This window comes from Eurosta solidaginis, chromosome 3 (assembly GCF_040869045.1).
Source record: "Eurosta solidaginis isolate ZX-2024a chromosome 3, ASM4086904v1, whole genome shotgun sequence".
NCBI classification, from domain to species: domain Eukaryota; kingdom Metazoa; phylum Arthropoda; class Insecta; order Diptera; family Tephritidae; genus Eurosta; species Eurosta solidaginis.
The window spans coordinates 264,150,666-264,169,685 of NC_090321.1; the positions used below are offsets into that span (position 1 = coordinate 264,150,666).

Genomic DNA, 19,020 nt, shown 5'->3' on the forward strand with positions numbered 1-19,020 from the left:
TCCTTATTCAACCTCAGCTAACAGCTTATGTAGGCCTGATTTGGGTGGGCTATATATAAGCCTTATATAAAAGGTCCTTATACATCAAGAAGTTTCTTTTAATAAGCCTTATGTAAGTAAGCCCTAGTTTAATCTATTTAAAAATACATAAAATATCTTTGTATTGAAATAAATAAAAATGAATATTGAAGTCAAAGGTACACATATACTTCATTTTGAAATAATTTTGGTGTTTTTAGCTTGTTGTGTTTTTTTTATACTCAGCTGAGCAGAGCTCACGGCATAAACTAATCGAGATGGATATAGACTTCTATATATCAAAATGATCTGGTCGAAAAAAGAAATTTATTTAGCCATGTCCGTCTGTCCATCCGTAAACACGATAGCTTGAGTAAATTTTGAGGTTTCTTGATATCGCTATTTAAAATGAATGAAATCGGACTATAAGCACGCCCACTTTTTCGATATCGAAAATTTCGAAAAACCGAAAAAGTGCGATAATTCATTACCAAAGACGGATAAAGCGATGAAACTTGGTAGGTGGGTTGACCTTATGACGTAGAATAGAAAATTAGTAAAATTTTGGACAATGGGCGTGGCACCGCCCACTTTTGAAAGAAGGTAATTTGAAAGTTTTGCAAGCTGTAATTTGGCAGTCGTTGAAGATATCATGATGAAATTTGGCAAGAGCGTTACTCCTATTCCTATTTGTGAGCTAAATAAAAATTAGCAAATCGAATGATGTACACGCCCACTTTTTAAATAAAAATTTTTTTAAGTCAAATTTTAATAAAAAATTTAATATCTTTACAGTATATAAGTAAATTATGTCAACATTCAACTCCAGTAATAATATGGTGCAAGAAAATATAAAAATAAAAGAAAATTTCGAAATGGGCGTGTCTCCGCCCTTTTTAATTTAATTTGTCTAGAATACTTTTAATGCCATAAGTCGAACAAAAATTTACCAATCCTTGTGAAATTTGGTAGGTGTATAAACTCTATGACGATAACTGTTTTCTGTGAAAATGGGCGAAATCGGTTGAAACCACGCCCAGTTTTTATACACAGTCGACCGTCTGTCCTTCCGTTCGGCCGTTAACACGATAACTTGAGCAAAAATCGATATATCTTTACTAAACTTAGTTCACGTACTTATCTGAACAACTTTATCTTGGTATAAAAAATGGCCGAAATCCGGCTATGACCACGCCTACTTTTTCGATATCGAAAATTACGAAAAATAAAAAAAATGCCATAATTCTATAGCAAATATGAAAAAAGGGATGAAACATGGTAATTGGATTGGTTTTTTGACGCAAAATATAACTTTAGAAAAAACTTTGTAAAATGGGTGTGACATCTTCCATATTAAGTAGATTAAAATGAAAAAGTTCTGCAGGGCGAAATCAAAAGCTCTTGGAATCTTTGCAGGAATATTGTTCGTGGTATTATATATATAAATAAATTAGCGGTACCCGACAGATGATGTTCTGATTCACCCTGGTTCACAGTTTTGTCGATATCGCGAAAACGCCTTCACATATACAACTAAGAGCCACTCCCTTTTAAACCCCTCATTAATACCTTTAATTTGATACCCATATCGTGCAAACACATTCTAGAGTCACCCCTGGTCCACCTTTATGGCGATATCTCGAAAAGGCGTCCACCTATAGAACTAAGGCCCACTACCTAATAAATACTCATTAACGCCTTTCATTTGATTCCCATATCGTACAAGCACATTCTAGAGTCACCCCTGGTCCACTTTTATGGCGATATTCCGAAATGGCGTCCACCTATAGAACTATGGCCCACTCCCTTTTAAAATACTCTTTAATACCTTCCATTTGATACCCATGTCATACAAACACATTCCAGGGTTTCTACATGGTCCTACATGGTGATTTTCCCTTATTTTGTCCCCAAAGCTCTCAGCTGAGTATGTAATGTTCGGTTACATCCGAACTTAGCCTTCCTTACTTGTTTGCTATTTAAAATTTCACCAGTGCCTTTATTGGTGTTTATTTGCACAAATATTTCAATTTCAGCTAAAGTTTTAGTTGGGTTCCTCACCGATCCTCACGTTGTGACTTAAATCTTATTATTGGTCAAAGTTATAAGATTCTAAAGTGTTAATATCAGCTGCCAATTTCTGCCAGTTCACATGTAACATACGACATTATTTTATCCAGTCGACGATACAAAAATGTAAACTTTTGTGTGTGTTTTTTGTTTTGTTACTGTTATGTATGCAATATCCTTTAATAATTTAAATTTCTTTATTTAATTAATATTAAACATTGTATTTGCGACAGACACATCTTACCAATTTTCCCCCCACATCTACTTACTTTTTGTATGCATGCGGTGAAAGTGGGTTTTATGAAAAAATAGTTTTCACATATTTGTAAAGCCGTGACCAAAGTTTCCCGTTGATATCTCTACTGGAAGTATTTTTGGCCACCAACTCCATACAAGCACTAGCAGTGTGCAACGGTACCTTTCCAAAGGCCTGTTGACATACGGTTGATGTTACCTTAATCAAGTTACTACGCCTCGATTTCTGTCTACCATAATGCCAACATTATCTGCTCCTTAGCCCCTCAGATTTTTTAAATCTAGCCCAAATTTATTCAATGTTCTTAAAATTGAATCTACATAAAACTGTTTATCTAGATTTTCTAAAATTTTGAAAAAAGCTAAAAAATTTCTAAAAAAAAAAGCTGAATCGCAACTTTTCAAGCTAAACGGAGAAAAAAAGGTTAAATCTAGCTTGAAAAAAGCTAAAATGGCACCACTGACCACTACCACTACGATGATTTTAATCTTACTAACACAACCAGAGACCAGAGTTTCAATTTTAGTGACCACTCTCGTAAACCACTACACGTATTTAATTGAATATAGTAGGGAGTTTATAAGTGCATTAAGAGACCGGCTTTTATTAAAACTATTTGCTATGGTCATTTAAACTCTTTCTTAAAATAAGTAAACGCAAACGTCTCTTCAAAATTTATTCTCCAAGAATGCAACATTTATTAACACATTTAAAAATTAAATAAATAAAAACTATCGCGAGTAAACTCTCTTCGTAACGAAAGGGACGGCCTGCAGATATATGAAGCTTCATTGATTTCGCGAATTGCGAGCCATCAATGGAATCAGTCCATTTATAGACGTTGATGCGAACAGTGCGTTTTCCATAACTACGGTTTTAATCGAAATTATTAATCATAAGTTATTTTTTTTTTGTACATAACATAATATAAATAAAATATAATTATTTCGTGCTATAAAAAATTTCACGGTGCAATAGATCATTTTGATTTGTGTATTGAAATTAATCAAACATATTTATTAGGTAACTAGAAAAAGTGAAAAACATAAAATAATTTAAATATGTGAAGCCATATGTAAATTGTTGCACATTCCGTAAAGTGATAAAAAATAAATACAAACAAACATAAATAATTATGAATTGGGCGTCATATGCTTTAAGCTGGAGTTATTGGTGCCGTATGTCGTATCGCTGTATCCGTATCCCTAACGTAATCAGCTGTTTATCGTTACGACGGTAAACCAAAACCCAATTGGTTGGCTACGATACGGTTACGACCTTAACGGCACCAATAATCGATTGCATTGATTCTCATAAGGTTGGTCGAATCAGCTGTTAAAAGGTTACCGATACGGTTACCGATAAAGCACCAATGTCTCCAGCTTTAACTACCGTTATAACGCTCGACATACGAGGGGACCAACCAGAGTTCGCTAATTAGTGCCGGAACAAATTTTAAGTTAGCGGGATAATATTCCTTCCATGTATTCTTATGGAGTACTTCACATTTGCCGCCGCATTATCTGATGTTTGCGAGTGTAATCTGCCTGTGTTAGAAATAAAGAATATATAGTTTTTGCTTAGTTGCTGCGGAAAATTTCCTAGCCTAAAAAAAACAATTTATTTTATAAAAATTATTTAAAATCAAAACGAATTTCGTATTTCGCCGTTCAAACCAGGGCAAATTTAGAATAACTCCGTCCTCTTGACAAATACTAAACCTTCTACAGTTCAAGTTCAGAAAATTACAATTCAAGTTCAAAATTTCCGATTTAAATTCAGACATTTTCAATTTAGGTTCAGAAATTTACAATTTTAGTTCAGAGTTTCCAATTCAAGTTCAGAAAATTACAATTCAAGTCCAGAAATTCCAATTTGAATTCAAAAATTTACAATTCAAATTCAGAAAGTTACAATTAAAGTTCAGGAATTCCAATTTGAGTTCAGAAAATTACATTTCAAGTTCAGAAAATTACAATTCAGGTTCAGAAATTATAATTCATGTTCAGAAAATTTTTCAGGTATTTTTTCGTTCATAAATTGGAAATAAAATTATGTAAGATGGTAAATGTTAGCGCTAATAATTTGAAACATGGACATGAAGGCCAACTATGTACCTGTTAAGGAAGCATTGGACTTCTTAACTCACTTTAAACATTTTCACATGAAGAAGAAAAAACCCTTTCCTCTTCTCTCTCCTATATTCTTAGGGTCACAAGCATTGAGTATGAAACCAGTGAACGGAGCGTCCACACTCCCGCAAGTAACGTATAGGTACTGTGTGCACAGATAAAGTCTTCCTTCACCTGCCCCTCACAACTCGGTGTAGGTCTCCCCCTTTGACTGCTTCCAAACTGCGGTGTCGACTGAAGTAATTTCATGGCCGGAGAATCTTCATGCATTTGTTGCAAAAAAGTTAGGGTTAAGTTTATCCAAGCGACTATTGTCAACAAAGCATCAACACTTCCGCAAGTAACATATGAGTATTACAATACGTGGTAAGAATTGGAATATATTTTGAAAAATAACACCCTACATAAAAATTTCTGAATTCGAATTGTAGTTTTCCCAACTTTAATTTTAATTTTTTGAACTTGAATTGTAATTTTCTAAACTTGAAATGAAAATTCTGGACTTGAGATGTAATTTTCTGAACTTGAATTATTATTTTCTTAGTTTAAATTGGAATTTTCTGAACTTGAATTGGAATTTCTGAAAATTATTGTAACTTTCTGAACTTTAATTGTAATTTTCTGAACTTAGACTGGAAAAGGTGTAGAAGTTTGCTAGGATCTAGCTTAACTAAACACTAAAGTGTTCCTATCGGAACCTGCCTATGGAAGCAGAGGTAGAGGGCGGCCCCCACTCCGTTGGAAGGACCAGGTGGAAAACGATTTAAACTCCCATGGTGTGACCAATTGGCGCCGGTTGGCGGAGCGAAGGAGCGACTGGCGCGCCTTGTTGGACGGCCATAACCGTTTAGACGGTTAAGCGCCAATTAAGTAAGTAAGTAGCTTAACTGCTACCTCGAGACAGGGCAGCTCTGCCGCCTCTAATAGCTGGAGTCTTGACCTGGCGAGTGGAGGAAACCTACACAGAACGTGCTCAACCGTGTCTTCATGCAGCTCGCACTTTCTACATCCGTTGTTATTGACGAGGCCTAACTTGTAAGCATGTGACGCCAGGAGGCAGTGTTCTGTTAGTATGCCCATCGTGAGTCTTAAGTCTTCTCTCCTCATACATATGAGTTACTTTGTGAGTCTTTTTACATCGTAAAGTTTGCACATGATCTTAGAAATTTTGAAGCCCTGCGGTTCTGTCCACGCCTTTTCTGCTTAATGAATCATGCGCGACTCTTGTCTACTTTTGATTTCTCCCAAACAGATTGGCACGTTTAACGTCGATTAAGCAGCTCATCGGAATTTTCGATAACTTCTATCCCTTTATGACCGGGAACCCAGTAAAGATATATGGCGTGGCCTGAGCGAAGTTTTTCCAATGCTCCTTTGCATTCCAGAACACTTCTTGATGAAGTACTGTTTGAGATTGCTGCCTGACTATCAATATATATATTGATGCGATTGCAGCTTAAGCACGCTACCTCCAGAATTTATGCTGCTTTCTTCACGGCTATAGTTTCCACCTCAAAGACGCTACAGTAATCTGGCAGCCTGTAGGATATATTTATTTCTGGATCGACACAGGAAACAGTAGTCCTGACCCCTTCCGTTAATTTGCAGCCATCGGTGTAAACGGGTATATTATGTTCTGCCATTTCTGCACCCTGACACCAACCCTCCGGCTGAATTGCTGCCCCCAGAACTCTTTCGAAGCTCAGCCCTTTAAAAGAATAGCAAAAACTTTCACATTTTTTATTTGGTAAAAAAAGTTTAAGAATCCCTTACTAAGCGAACTTTCTTTAACACCCCCGTTGATGTGTAGCGCAATTAAAAACTTTACTCTTGAGATCATGCATAATTGGTGCTAATTGAATGTTTTATTTAAACGGTTAGTGACACTCCTTGTCTTGTAGCGTTTGTGATCTTGGTTTGTGCACATGAGCCGATTCATCGTGCTCACTTTGGTGCATCTACTCCAGCTTCCCAATAACCTCTACTTCGTTCTTGTGTTGCCTGTGCATTTATGAATATTTTGAGAACGCAACTCGCTTTGGTTATTAATAAAAGTATTGTTAGGTATATAGTACACTACATAAATACATTTATTTACAAGTGCAAAAATATTTACATATGTACATACATTTATTTCAAATAAAATGAATAATACAAAAAATGTGGCAAGAAAGTGAAATTAATGCAAAATATGCTAAGGTAGGAGATTAAAACAAATTAAAAATACATATATTAGTGGAATGCTGCTTTGAACAAATCCGTTTAAGGTAAGTGTTTCAATACTTTTATGTATTATTGATTGATCTTGAATTTTTTTTATCTCAGCGGCCTAACCTACTAACTACTAATCTTGTCTTGTATTATTGTTATTATTAACTGGCTCTTGCGCGTCTAGTTTGGCTTGAGGACATTAATTTCGATACGTTGAAACGGCTTTTTATTATAACGTGCCAGACCCGAACGCATCTTGCGCAACCAATATAAGTCTCTTATCAAATATCAACAAAAATCAGGTTCTATTAACTTACAGTCCAGGCCACCTAGCGCACAATAGCAACTGCCGGTAATGCAGTGCAAATATTCACAATAGTGCCATAGTACAAATAGATTTCTTTGTGTGCTCACAATCGTTTATTTTTAACAAATCACTTTATTAAAATATAGCTAAACAAAATCATCATGACCAAAATTGCCCAAAGCCGGCTAATAGCCCGAATCTCCATCTTTACAACCAAAACTTTATTTATAGATTTGGATTCCAAATAAGAGCGAAAAAGGGACCCGTACATAAAAACAGCAATTAGAAATAATATATATGATGATAGATGATTTTTACGATGGAAAACATGATGAAAACTGGCAAGAGATACATTGTTATGAAAATGAAATGGTATATTAAGTTTGCACGAATCTCAAAATTGTAAGTCCCTAAAGGAGAAGAGATAGATCCTCCAATAGGTATAGCGAAATGATCGGGATGAATAGCTGAGTTGATTTAGCCATGTCCGTGTGCCCATCTGTCTGTTTGTATGCAAACTAGTCCCTCAATTGTTGAAATATCTTGAACAAATTTGGTGAGCGGGTATATTTAGGTGCCCGATTAGACATTTGTCGGAATCGGCCGGATCGGACCACGATAGCATATATCCCCCATACAACCGACTTTTCAGAAAAGAGCATTTTTGTCATATCTTTCACAATTTATCAGATTGAAGCTTCAAATTTGCTCCATATGCTTTAGTGTATTGCACATATTGTTGTCTGAAAAAATGGACGAGAACGGACGTGTAATAGCATATATCCCCCATAACCGATTGTTCAGATAATAATCTTTTGGTAATTACTGCCCCATTTTAACAGCTAGAGGCTTCAAATTTCACCGAATGCTTACGTATAAAGCATTCATTGTTGTCTAAAAAAATTGTATAGATCGGTGGTATATATAGTATATGTTCCATACAACCGATTGTTCATATAAGAAACTTTTCGTAACATCTGCCCCATTTTACCAGCAAGAAAGTGGTACCTAATGATTTTGCAATGGCCCTAACTTCTCCTTATCAAACTTTTATCAGCAGCGAAATCTACGCAAACCGCCATTTAGCTGCTGCTTTTAGGTTCTCTAAGCTGAACTCACACCTCTTTTGTTCTAACTATATGACGGAATAGTGCAGCATATGATGGGTGACGTTGCGCCCTTCGGAAATAAATAACGCTACCTATAGAGTCCCGTTTTGGTAGTTAGAGTTATCGTAGCTTGAATATAGAAGAGAGATCATTTGAAATGACTCATGACCAAGAATGTGGTTGAACCCTGACGGAAAACAGAAGAAAAGGATATGAGGTTAGGTTAGATTTAGTGATAGCTTTTCCGGCAGGAGAAAGAATACACATAAGATAAAGGTGCCGTAAGCTGAAGCTACGATGTATTTCGAATAAGACCAATATCGACTTTGGATGAGTCCCTGGTGAGCCGATACCGAAACACTTTAAAGGTGGACAGGCAAGCATGAAGTATCTGCATGATACCACATCGTCATCATCCATGCAACTGCAGTAAAATGGCTTCTCCAGTATGAGACGTACCGCATGGTCTCCCATTAGACAGTGGCTGGTCGAAACCCCAGTCACCATGAATAGATGAGCCTTGGTGAGTCCAATAATTTCAGCAGCCCGCTGCAGGAGCAGACCATAGATGGACAAAGGTACTCCATACTACGTTTGAAAGGCGATGTCAGGGTATAAGGGTATAAACCTATGATGACTAAGTCCCGCTAGACAAAACTACCATTTGAAAATGTATTCGCTGCTGTTATACCCAAGTCCCAACAGCTTTTGGAAGTGATCTTGAACTTGCTCAATCTCAAATTGATTGACTTATTTATACTACATATATATATTTTTTTATTTTTCGTATATAAATCGTTAGGTGCAATTTAGTAGCGTCAGTTTTTATTTGTGAAATAGAGAATATATATATGTATGTATGTGATGTATATAAGGGTGGTCCTTGCAAATCAAATAAAGGATTTGTTCCAGCCCATTCGTTGAAATGGTAGTACCTAAGTCAAAAACGTCACATGAAAGTTACGGTCCCGACTGGAAACGGTTAAGGTGTGTCCCACAGGGGTCAAAGTTATGACTCCTCTTTGGAGACTCAAAATATTTTAATTAAATTCGAAAAATCAATTATACTGTAACTAATTTTAATGAAATTCTGATTATCTGCTTAGTCTGTTATTTTTCGGATCGCTGAGCTGTCGAATAAATAACTCAAATATTCAGTATATCAAAGTGTCTTTTATTTACAACACTACTATGGTAGTAGCACTTCACAATTAAATTACTCGAGTACTTCATATACAGCGTTTTAAAATCAAACTGTTGATTATCACTTGGACTGTGCTGCTTTCATTCTCTCTGTTCGCCTCGTTTACTTATTTTTCGCAGGGTATAGAGTTTTCGCGAACAGCCGTCTCGAAATGTTGCTAATTTATTTCACGTTTCTGTATCTTTTCTTGTCTTTGGCTACATAAATGTATATCTGTAGTTAATGTAAAGTCACATGCGCTCTTTATTGCTGTGTACATGAATGTGAAATATTCTCTGTTGCCTTCTATGTATGTGTTAGTATGAATGTGTTGTTATTGTTGTTGTGCATTTATTACTAGTAGCTTATCGAAACTGCTAATATTCACACAATACAGTATTATACTAGTTGGCGATAACAAATATATATTTTGGTCCTTATTGGAAACTGTTAAAGTGTGGAATTTAGAAATATAAGATCAGATTACTATATGAAGACTCAATTTATTAAAACCTGACCTCTAACTACTGTCTGACACACCTTACCCGTTTCCTAACGGAACCAAAATTTATATGTGAGATTTTTGACATATGTATTACCGGCTCCAGTTAACGCTAACTAACACTTTATTTGACAGTTTACTGAGAGATTTCTGTTGGATGAAATATCAGTTGGCGTTAACCGAAGATGGTGAAACAGCTCTAAGTGGCTTTTGATAGACTAATTAGATATCACTTCTATCAGCCCGAGTCAGACCAGGGCAGCGAGGTAGGGTATCTGCATAGACAAGACAAATGAGTCTAAGGCTGTAGGACAGATCGGCCCCAATAGCGAGGTAGTAAATACCTCGAAAGCAACAAGTCAGAGAGAGAACGTTCAAAGTGGCAATGTTCCGACCCCGCATGTGGAACTAAAAGATAAGGTTAAGAATTCGGCATTCTCGGAGGTGCCAAAGACAGGTAACTCTAAACCTCCGCTGTTCCCGAGAGGATGAGTGTGTAGCAGGGTGGAGTGCGGCCACGAGGCTGGAGGAAGTTGTTCCAAACCTCCGGCAAGGCACGAACGCGCGCGCGGATTAGGCGTTTACTACGCGAAATTGAATGGTCTAACATTCACCATCTTGAAATTACACTGAGCTCTGAACGTGATATATCAAAGTTTGTATGGATGGCCATTAAAAAACCATCCTTCTCCGGCAATGAGTATATCAGCCTCAGCATGCCCCTAAAGAGGGCAGAGAAGGGATGAACCTTTAGAAACCCCAGGTCAACGAACTGGACTAAATTCCAGAAACATGTAGAAACAAAACTAGGACAGACCAATGGGTGATGTTGTTGGGTTGTCAATGTGGAGGAACTGGATGCATCCAACGACTTATTATCAAAGCCGCATATGACTGCTTATAACAGAGCTTACATAAAGACCAATTTGGATGAAAAACTGTTCTACACAACACAACATACATACACCAAGGGCAAGTGGGTAGACACGGTACTGCATAGGGGTTATAAACATAGAGCATAGAGAAAGTCATGTAATATAAGGAGTACGCCTTAAGAGTCTTCTTAGACATTGTCAAGAATGTCTCTACACGGGCGAGCATGGATGGCCTTAATTACAGTTATGATAAATGAAGTAAATGAAAAATGTCGTTAGCATCTCGGCTAGCACGATACATCTACAGGAGAGCTTTTCTCTCCAATACTCCAAGTACTATCCCATCATCCCTCAAAAACGTCCATACCGAACCGGTATGATGGGAGATCTACATATAGAGCGCATGTTTTTTTTTTTGAAAGAGAATTTTTTTGTACGATTGTCAAAAGTTAAGATGTTTTGACAATTTTGTTTCTTAATTCTCAATTTTTTATCAAAATATATTTAAATCCTTATCAAAGGAATAAAAATGTTCTTTCATAGGGTATTATTTATCTATTTGAAATTGCATATTTCCCAGAGCGCACCTTTAAATGTATAGTTGATGTTGAGTTATGCTTAGGACAAAAGTTTTAACCTTTTGTTGTCTCGGTACCAATACGACGCACCCTAGTAAAGCTTTTCATAAACATACAGTGGTGGTCACAAAAAAATAGAAACCTTTTATTTTCAGACTGTATTGACAACTGGATGCATGATTCGTCATGAATATGCTTAAATATGAATATGCATAAAATTTTACCTAGCACAATTTTTTGAACCGGCATTTTTCGATTCAAAAAAAAATGCTATTAAAATGGGTACCTGGGTTTTAGAGTTATTTCGAGTACAGTACTCTAGCTCATTCAATTTGATCTTACCGGTGAGCTAGTTTCAAATGGTATAGACACCGTTTATTTTTCAGAATTTTATTTGTCGAGGGTGCTCATAATTTTCTTCCATATAAAAACAAATTTTCTTCGTCTATTGTATGAAAAAAAAAAAAAATTAGCAACACCCTCGAAAAACCAAAAATCTGAAAATCAAACGGTAGTCGATAGTGTTTTAAAAATTGCACATCGTTAAGGTCAAGTGAAATGAGCTTCAAAATTGCGTACTCGAAAAAATTCTAGAAACTATTAAAAAGTTTAAAATTTGGACGCAACAAACTTCGAATTCTTTGAATTGCTATGAATTTTTGTTTTAAGTATTGAGCTTGAATTCTTAGGAATACGAAAAGAGAAAGTATTATATTTTAATTGAAAATTAACAAAACAGTTATGAATAATAGCTAAAAATAAAATATTTCGGTCAATCTAGACACTCGGTAACACATTATAAATGAAATTTGGAAACTCACCATTCCAGAGTTTGGAAAATATTCGTTTCAAGGTCAAAGGTAAAAAGAATTGTTTTTCGGTATTTTCAGCAAAACGGGTTGTTTTATCATGAAAATATATATACAAAAATTGTACAAGATAAATTTATCTACAACAAGTAAGGAAGGCTAAGTTCGGGTGTAACCGAACATTACATACTCAGTTGAGAGCTGTGGAGACAAAGTAAGGGAAAATCACCATGTTGTAAAAAGAACCTAGGGTAACCCTGGAATGTGATTGTATGACATGCGTATCAAATGGCAGGTATTAAAGAGTATTTTAAGAGGAAGTGGGCCATAGTTCTATAGATGGACGCCATTTAGGGATATCGCCATAAAGGTGGACCAGGCTTGACTCTAGAATTTGTTTGTATGATATGGGTATCAAATGAAATGTGTTAATGATAATTTTAAAAGGGAGTGGGCCTAAGTTCTATAGGTGGACGCCTTTTCGAGATATCGCCATAAAGGTGGACAAGGGGTGACTCTAGAATTTATTTTGTATGATATGGGTATTAATGAGTATTTTAAAAGGGCGTGGGCCTAAGTTCTATAAATGGATGCCTTTTCGAGATATCGCCAAAAAGATGGACCAGGGGTGACTCTAGAATTTGTTTGTACGATATGAGTATCAAATGAAAGGTGTTAATGAGTATTTTAAGAGGGCGTGGGCCTTAGTTCTATATGTGGACGCCTTTTCGAGATATCGCCATAAAGGTGGACCAGAGGTGACTCTAGAATTTGTTTGTACTATATGAGTATCAAACGAAAGGTGTTAATGAGTATTTTAAAAGGGAGTGGGCCTTAGTTCTATAGGTGGACGCCTTTTCGGAATATCGTTATAAAAGTGGACCAGGGTTTACTCTAGAATGCATTTGCACAATATGGGTATCAAACGAAAGGTGTTAATAAGTGTTTTAAAAGGGAGTGGGCCTTAGTTCTATGGGTGGACGCCTTTTCGGGATATCGCCATAAACGTGGACCAGGGGTGACTCTAGAATGCGTTTGTACAATATGGGTATCAAATGAAAGGTGTTAATGAGTATTTTAAAAAGGCGTGGGCCTTAGTTCTGTAGGTGCACGCCTTTTCGAGATATCGCCATAAAGGTGGACCAGGGGGACTCTAGAATTTGTTTGTACGATATGGGTATCAAATGAAAGGTGTTAATGAGTATTTTAAAAGGGCGTGGGCCTTAGCTCTATAGGTGGACGCCTTTTCGAGTTATCGCCATAAAGGTGGACCAGGGGTGACTCTAGAATGTGTTTGTACGATATGGGTATCAAATGAAAGATGTTAATGAGTATTTTAAAAGGGAGTTGGCCTTAGTTCTATAGGTGGATGACTTTTCCAGATATCGCCATAAAGGTGGGCAGGGGTGACTCTAGAATTTTTTTGTACGATATGGGTATCAAATGAAAGGTGTTAATGAGTATTTTAAAAGGGCGTGGGCCTTAGTTCTATAGGTGGACGCCTTTTCGAGATATCGCCATAAAGATGGACCAGGGGGACTCTAGAATTTGTTTGTACGATATGGGTATCAAATGAAAGGTGTTAATGAGTATTTTAAAAGGGCGTGGGCCTTAGCTCTATAGGTGGACGCCTTTTCGAGTTATCGCCATAAAGGTGGACCAGGGGTGACTCTAGAATGTGTTTGTACGATATGGGTATCAAATTAAAGGTATTAATGAGGGTTTTAAAAGGGAGTGGCCCTTAGTTGTATATGTGAAGGCGTTTTCGAGATATCGACCAAAATGTGGACCAGGGTGATCCAGAACATCATCTGTCGGGTACCGCTAAATTATTGATTCCAAGGGCTTTTGGTTTCGCCCTGCAAAACTTTTTCATTTTCTTCTACTTAATATGGTAGATGTCACACCCATTTTAACAAGTTTTTTTCTAAAGTTATATTTTGCATCAATAAACCAATACAATTACCATGTTTCATCCCTTTTTTCGTATTTGGTATATAATTATGGCATTTTTTTCTTTTTTCGTAATATTCGATATCGAAAAAGTGGCCGTGGTCATAGTCGGATTTCGGCCATTTTTTACACCAATATAAAGTGAGTTCAGATAAGTACGTGAACTGAGTTTAGTAAAGATATATCGATTTTTGCTCAAGTTATCGTGTTAACGGCCGAACGGAAGGACAGACGGTCGACTGTGTATAAAAGCTGGGCGTGGCTTCAACCGATTTCGCCCTTTTTCACAGAAAACAGTTACTGTCCTAGGATCTAAGCCTCTACCAAATTTCACAAGGATTAGTAAATTTTTGTTCGACTTATGGCATTAAAAGCATCCTAGACAAATTAAATGAAAAAGGGCGGAGCCACGCCCATTTTGAAATTTTCTTTTATTTTTGTATTTTATTGCACCATATCATTACTGGAGTTGAATGTTGACATAATTTACTTATATACTGTAAAGATATTAACTTTTCTTTTAAAATTAGAATTTAAAAAAAAAAATTTTAAAAAGTGGGCGTGGTCGTTCTCCGATTTTGCTAATTTTTATTGAGCAGACATATAGTAATAAGAGTAACGTTCTTGCCAAATTTCATCATGATATCTTCAACGACTGCCAAATTACAGCTTGCAAAACTTTCAAATTACCTTCTTTTAAAAGTGGGCGGTGCCACACCCATTGTCCAAAATTTTACTAGTTTTCTATTCTGCGTCATAAATACAACTCACCTACCAAGTTTCATCGCTTAATCCGTATTTGGTAATGAATTATCGCACTTTTTCGATTTTTCGAAATTTTCGATATCGAAAAAGTGGGCGTGGTTATTGTCCGATATCGTTCATTTTAAATAGCGATCTGAGATGAGTGCCCAGGAACTTACATACAAAATTTCATCAAGATATCTCAAAATTTACTCAAGTTATCGTGTTAACGGACAGACGGACGGACGGACGGACGGACGGACGGACATGGCTCAATCGAATTTTTTTTCGATACTGATGATTTTTATATATGGAAGTCTATATCTATCTCGATTCCTTTATACCTGTACAACCAACCGTTATCCAATCAAAGTTAATATACTCTGTGAGCTCTGCTCAACTAAGTATAAAAATCGTCTCAGTTGTGACGCCAGCTATAAGGTGCTGTATTTGGCCGGTTTTTTTATACTCAGCTGAGCAGAGCTCATAGAGTATATTAATTTTGTTCGCATAACGGTACCCCATAACGGCATAAACTAATTGAGATAGATTTCTATATATCAAAATGATCTGGGCGAAAAAAGAAATTCATTTAGCCAAGTCCGTCTGTCATCCGTCTGTCCGTAAACACGATAACTTGCGTAATTTCGAGGTATCTTAATGAAATTTTGTATGTAAGTTCCTGGGCACTCATTTCAGATCGCTATTCGAAATGAACGAAAACGGACTCCCCGCATGCAATTGAACAGGAGACATATGTTGTCTGGAGGTTACACTTGTGTATTAATGAAGGGCCTGGGTTTAATTTTACTTTATATTCCTATAGTTAAATTTTAAGTCAAAGTTACAATGACCGACAGAAGAATATTTTAACATATATTAAAACTCTACAAACGTGGCATACTCATGCATAGCATGACGATTGCAATATTTGAGATCGTAATATCTGAGAAATAGTGGCTCGTAGGAAAAAATCATTCAAACGTTTTTTGTAGATATATTTATGAACTACAATTTTTGCACATACATTTTTTGATATAACATAATGTTTTGCTGAAAATCGCGAAAAACTTATATTTTTGTGTTTTTACCTTCAATAAAACTTTTTCCACACACGGGAATGATGAGAAGTTCCTAAATTTTATTTATAATTAGATTTTAAATAATTTTATTCGATGTTTTAGTATTGTGACTAATAAATATTAGCATCACTAAGCCTATACTAAGCAGCCACTCGTAAGTACGTAAACAAATCTATTATCATTTACACACATGCATACAAGGCAGCGGAGGGATGTTCACAAATGCATGTCATCATCAGTTAAAGTAGTACTCACATATATACACGCATATGGCTACAAACTACAAATATACATGTATACGGTTGGTAACCAAGCATGAAGTTCACGAAATTACTAGACCTTAGGAGAAATGGGTGAACGAGGAAACCGAGAGTATAAAAGCAGCGCAAGCTGAGGCATGACTAAGCAGTTTGATTTAAGCACGCTACTGGTGTACAGTATAAGTGTTATTGTGAAGTACTCTCAAAGTAGTCTAATAAAGACCATTTTGCATTATTGAATATTGGAGTTATTTATTCAACAGTTTAGCGATTCGAACGTTAGCAGCAGGTTTGGAATAAGGGGAATTTCACTAAATTCGTTAAAGTATAATTTGACCAGACTCAAAGGTTTCTATTTATGTGGACACCACTGTATGTATGTGCTTATAATTTCGATCTGCTTTCACTCATTTCACTACCAAATCAAGTGATTAAAATATATACCCGTTTTCTTTTAAATTTGGCAGCTTCAACATTCGCCACGCCACACCAGCGCCACCTAGATAAACCATCGTAATTCAAATCTTAATTAATTTAATTTTGTACAAATATACAATACTTATTGCTGTATGTACATATATAAAACAATAAAATAATAAACAATCGAATATGTTTGTTTTCATTGGATTTGTATTTAATTGTTGATTTTTGTTTCGGTTTTTTTTGTTGATTCTGCTTTTCACGCTCTAATCTTTAATGATCTGGTGAATTTATTTGAGCTCAATGGAGGAAACATGTACTTGAACACATGGGATGTTCCATTGTCATGAATGGCAATATTTCATTTTTGGTGAACGATTTTGATTACTATTACTTAAACCAGCTGGGGATTTCGGGTTCTAAGTTGAAGCGTTTAGTATTTGATTATTAGGATAGGTTAAAGTGGCTGACCGTGGGCACACCTAAGCCAGTGACATTAGGCCCATTGTGGTACTAAAAAAAGACACTATTACCTTTCCCCTTCGAGCCGTTTTGAGGACCTGATAAAGGCTATCAAGTCGTTATATTCGCTCGAATTATCCAGAAAGAGAGCTCCTAGAAAGCGCTGTATTGCGTACTTAGGGCCGTACAGTTGCAGATGAGGTGAATGATCGTCTCCTCCTCTTCATTATTTTTATATCTCCTGCAGCAACCATGAAAAAGCGTATTGCCCACTTAGTTTTCCTACGTATTGGACTTTGGCTGACTCGCAAAACAAGTCACGCCAGCTGAAACCAATCAGGAGCACCTTGTGAGTTAAAGTTTGCCAGCAAGCGAAACCTTTGGGTTTGCATTCGCGACACTATTGTCATATCTTCATAAAGCTTATACAGCTCATAATTGTATTTGCCTTGATACTTGCCGTCGGCATCACGGATACACAACAGTATGGGTCGTATAATCGTGGTTTAAATGCACCTCCATATATTTTTTGACAATGGCTCTCTTACACGTATATAATGCAGTGCAACCTTTTTTTTGGTGCTCACTCCGTTTAGCTTTTTATCTAGAGCTACGCCTAGGAATTTGGTCTTATCTACCAGATTTAAGTCTGGGGAGTGTTATCGAGTTGATGGTCCTTTGCCGGAAGCAGATCCGGTTCGTTCCGGTACCAAGCCCGACCATCTCGGGAACGATTTGTTATGACGACATGCGACCTTTTAGGCCATCCCGCCCTCCCGCCTCCTATCCATGAGGAGTTCGGGGTCGTCAGAGCCTCGGCTGTTAATGGAACACGATTGAAGTTGACAATTGGGTTTGGAGAAGCTATGTATTGCGCTGGCAACCTAAAAGGGCTGCGCTACACAAACCCCTTGAATGCGGTATTTTAGTCGCCTCTTACGACAGATATACCTACCGCGGGTATATTCTAACCCCCTAACCCGCTGGGTAACGTGAAAAAGTACTTCCTTTCCTTTGAGTAGTTGATCAATCCGTCTGACTAGGGGCCTTTTCACATCCATATTCGTAAGCATTGTTAGCGGCTATATTGTTGAATGCTTTCTCAATGTCTAGAAAGGCCACAAGACAATAATCTTTTTCGAATAAACGACTTGAAAAATAAAATAGGATATATGGCTTTCATAATTTGGTATTTAAGTGAGCTTAATTAAATAAAGATGAGTTGAGTCGGCTTTACCAAGGATGTGTTCTTTTAGCATAAGCTTGAATGTGTCAAGCGGCATACCTAAGCGTTCTTGGCCGGGAAGAATCTACCTGGTTGTACCCTCCCTAGCGAGTTCATCTGCAATGCAGGTTCCCTCGATGTTCCTATGTCCAGGTACCCATGTGAGGTGTACACGGTTCTGATGAGTCATCTCTTGAATAGATCGGAGACAGTTTAGTGCTAGTTCAGAATTGAACGAGTAGGAGCCAAGAGATTTTATGGCAGCTTGGCTGTTGCTGAAAATAAATATTTCTTTGTTGACATTGCATGTCCCTATCCTAACTGCGGCTTCCATGATGGCTCAAACTTCTGCCTGGAATACGCAGCAGTGATCGGGCAGTATGAAGGAGAGCTGAGTATACTCCATCTCCAACTCTACCATTTAGCTTAGAGCCGTCCGTGTATATGGAGATGCTGCCGTCAACAGCAAGGCACATATCCGACTCCGATCAATTATGATTACTGGAAATGCTTATCATAAAGTTGGTTTCCACAACTGTTGTGGTCACACAGCTATCCGTGCTAGAGGATAAAAGAAAACTGTATTTGATTAGTATACTAAAGTGTCCTGTGGTCTTGTTGTTTCAACAGGACAACTCCCTTAAGCGCAGGGATAACGTTTCCGCCGCTCGAAAACCAGCTATATCCGATGGAAAGATGTCGCGAATGATCTGAAGAATATCGCTAGGCGTTGTTTTTAGAGCACCGCTTACATTGATTATGCTAGATCTGTGGATTTTACCCAACAAGTTTATGTTTGACGCCATGCTCAAAGCTGACAGTAT

General features: G+C 36.9%; 1 protein-coding gene across 2 annotated transcripts in view; it reads left to right on the plus strand.

Annotated features, from left to right (window-relative positions):
• The first annotated feature begins 3,244 nt into the window (after positions 1 to 3,244).
• Positions 3,245 to 19,020, plus strand: part of magu (SPARC related modular calcium binding-like protein magu) — a 78,698-nt gene continuing 62,922 nt past the window's right edge. For both annotated transcript variants that reach the window (XM_067776252.1, XM_067776254.1), the window contains exons 1-2: positions 3,245 to 3,367; positions 6,578 to 6,743. The gene's annotated coding sequence lies outside the window, so the exon portion shown is untranslated. The remainder of the gene's footprint in view (positions 3,368 to 6,577; positions 6,744 to 19,020) is intronic.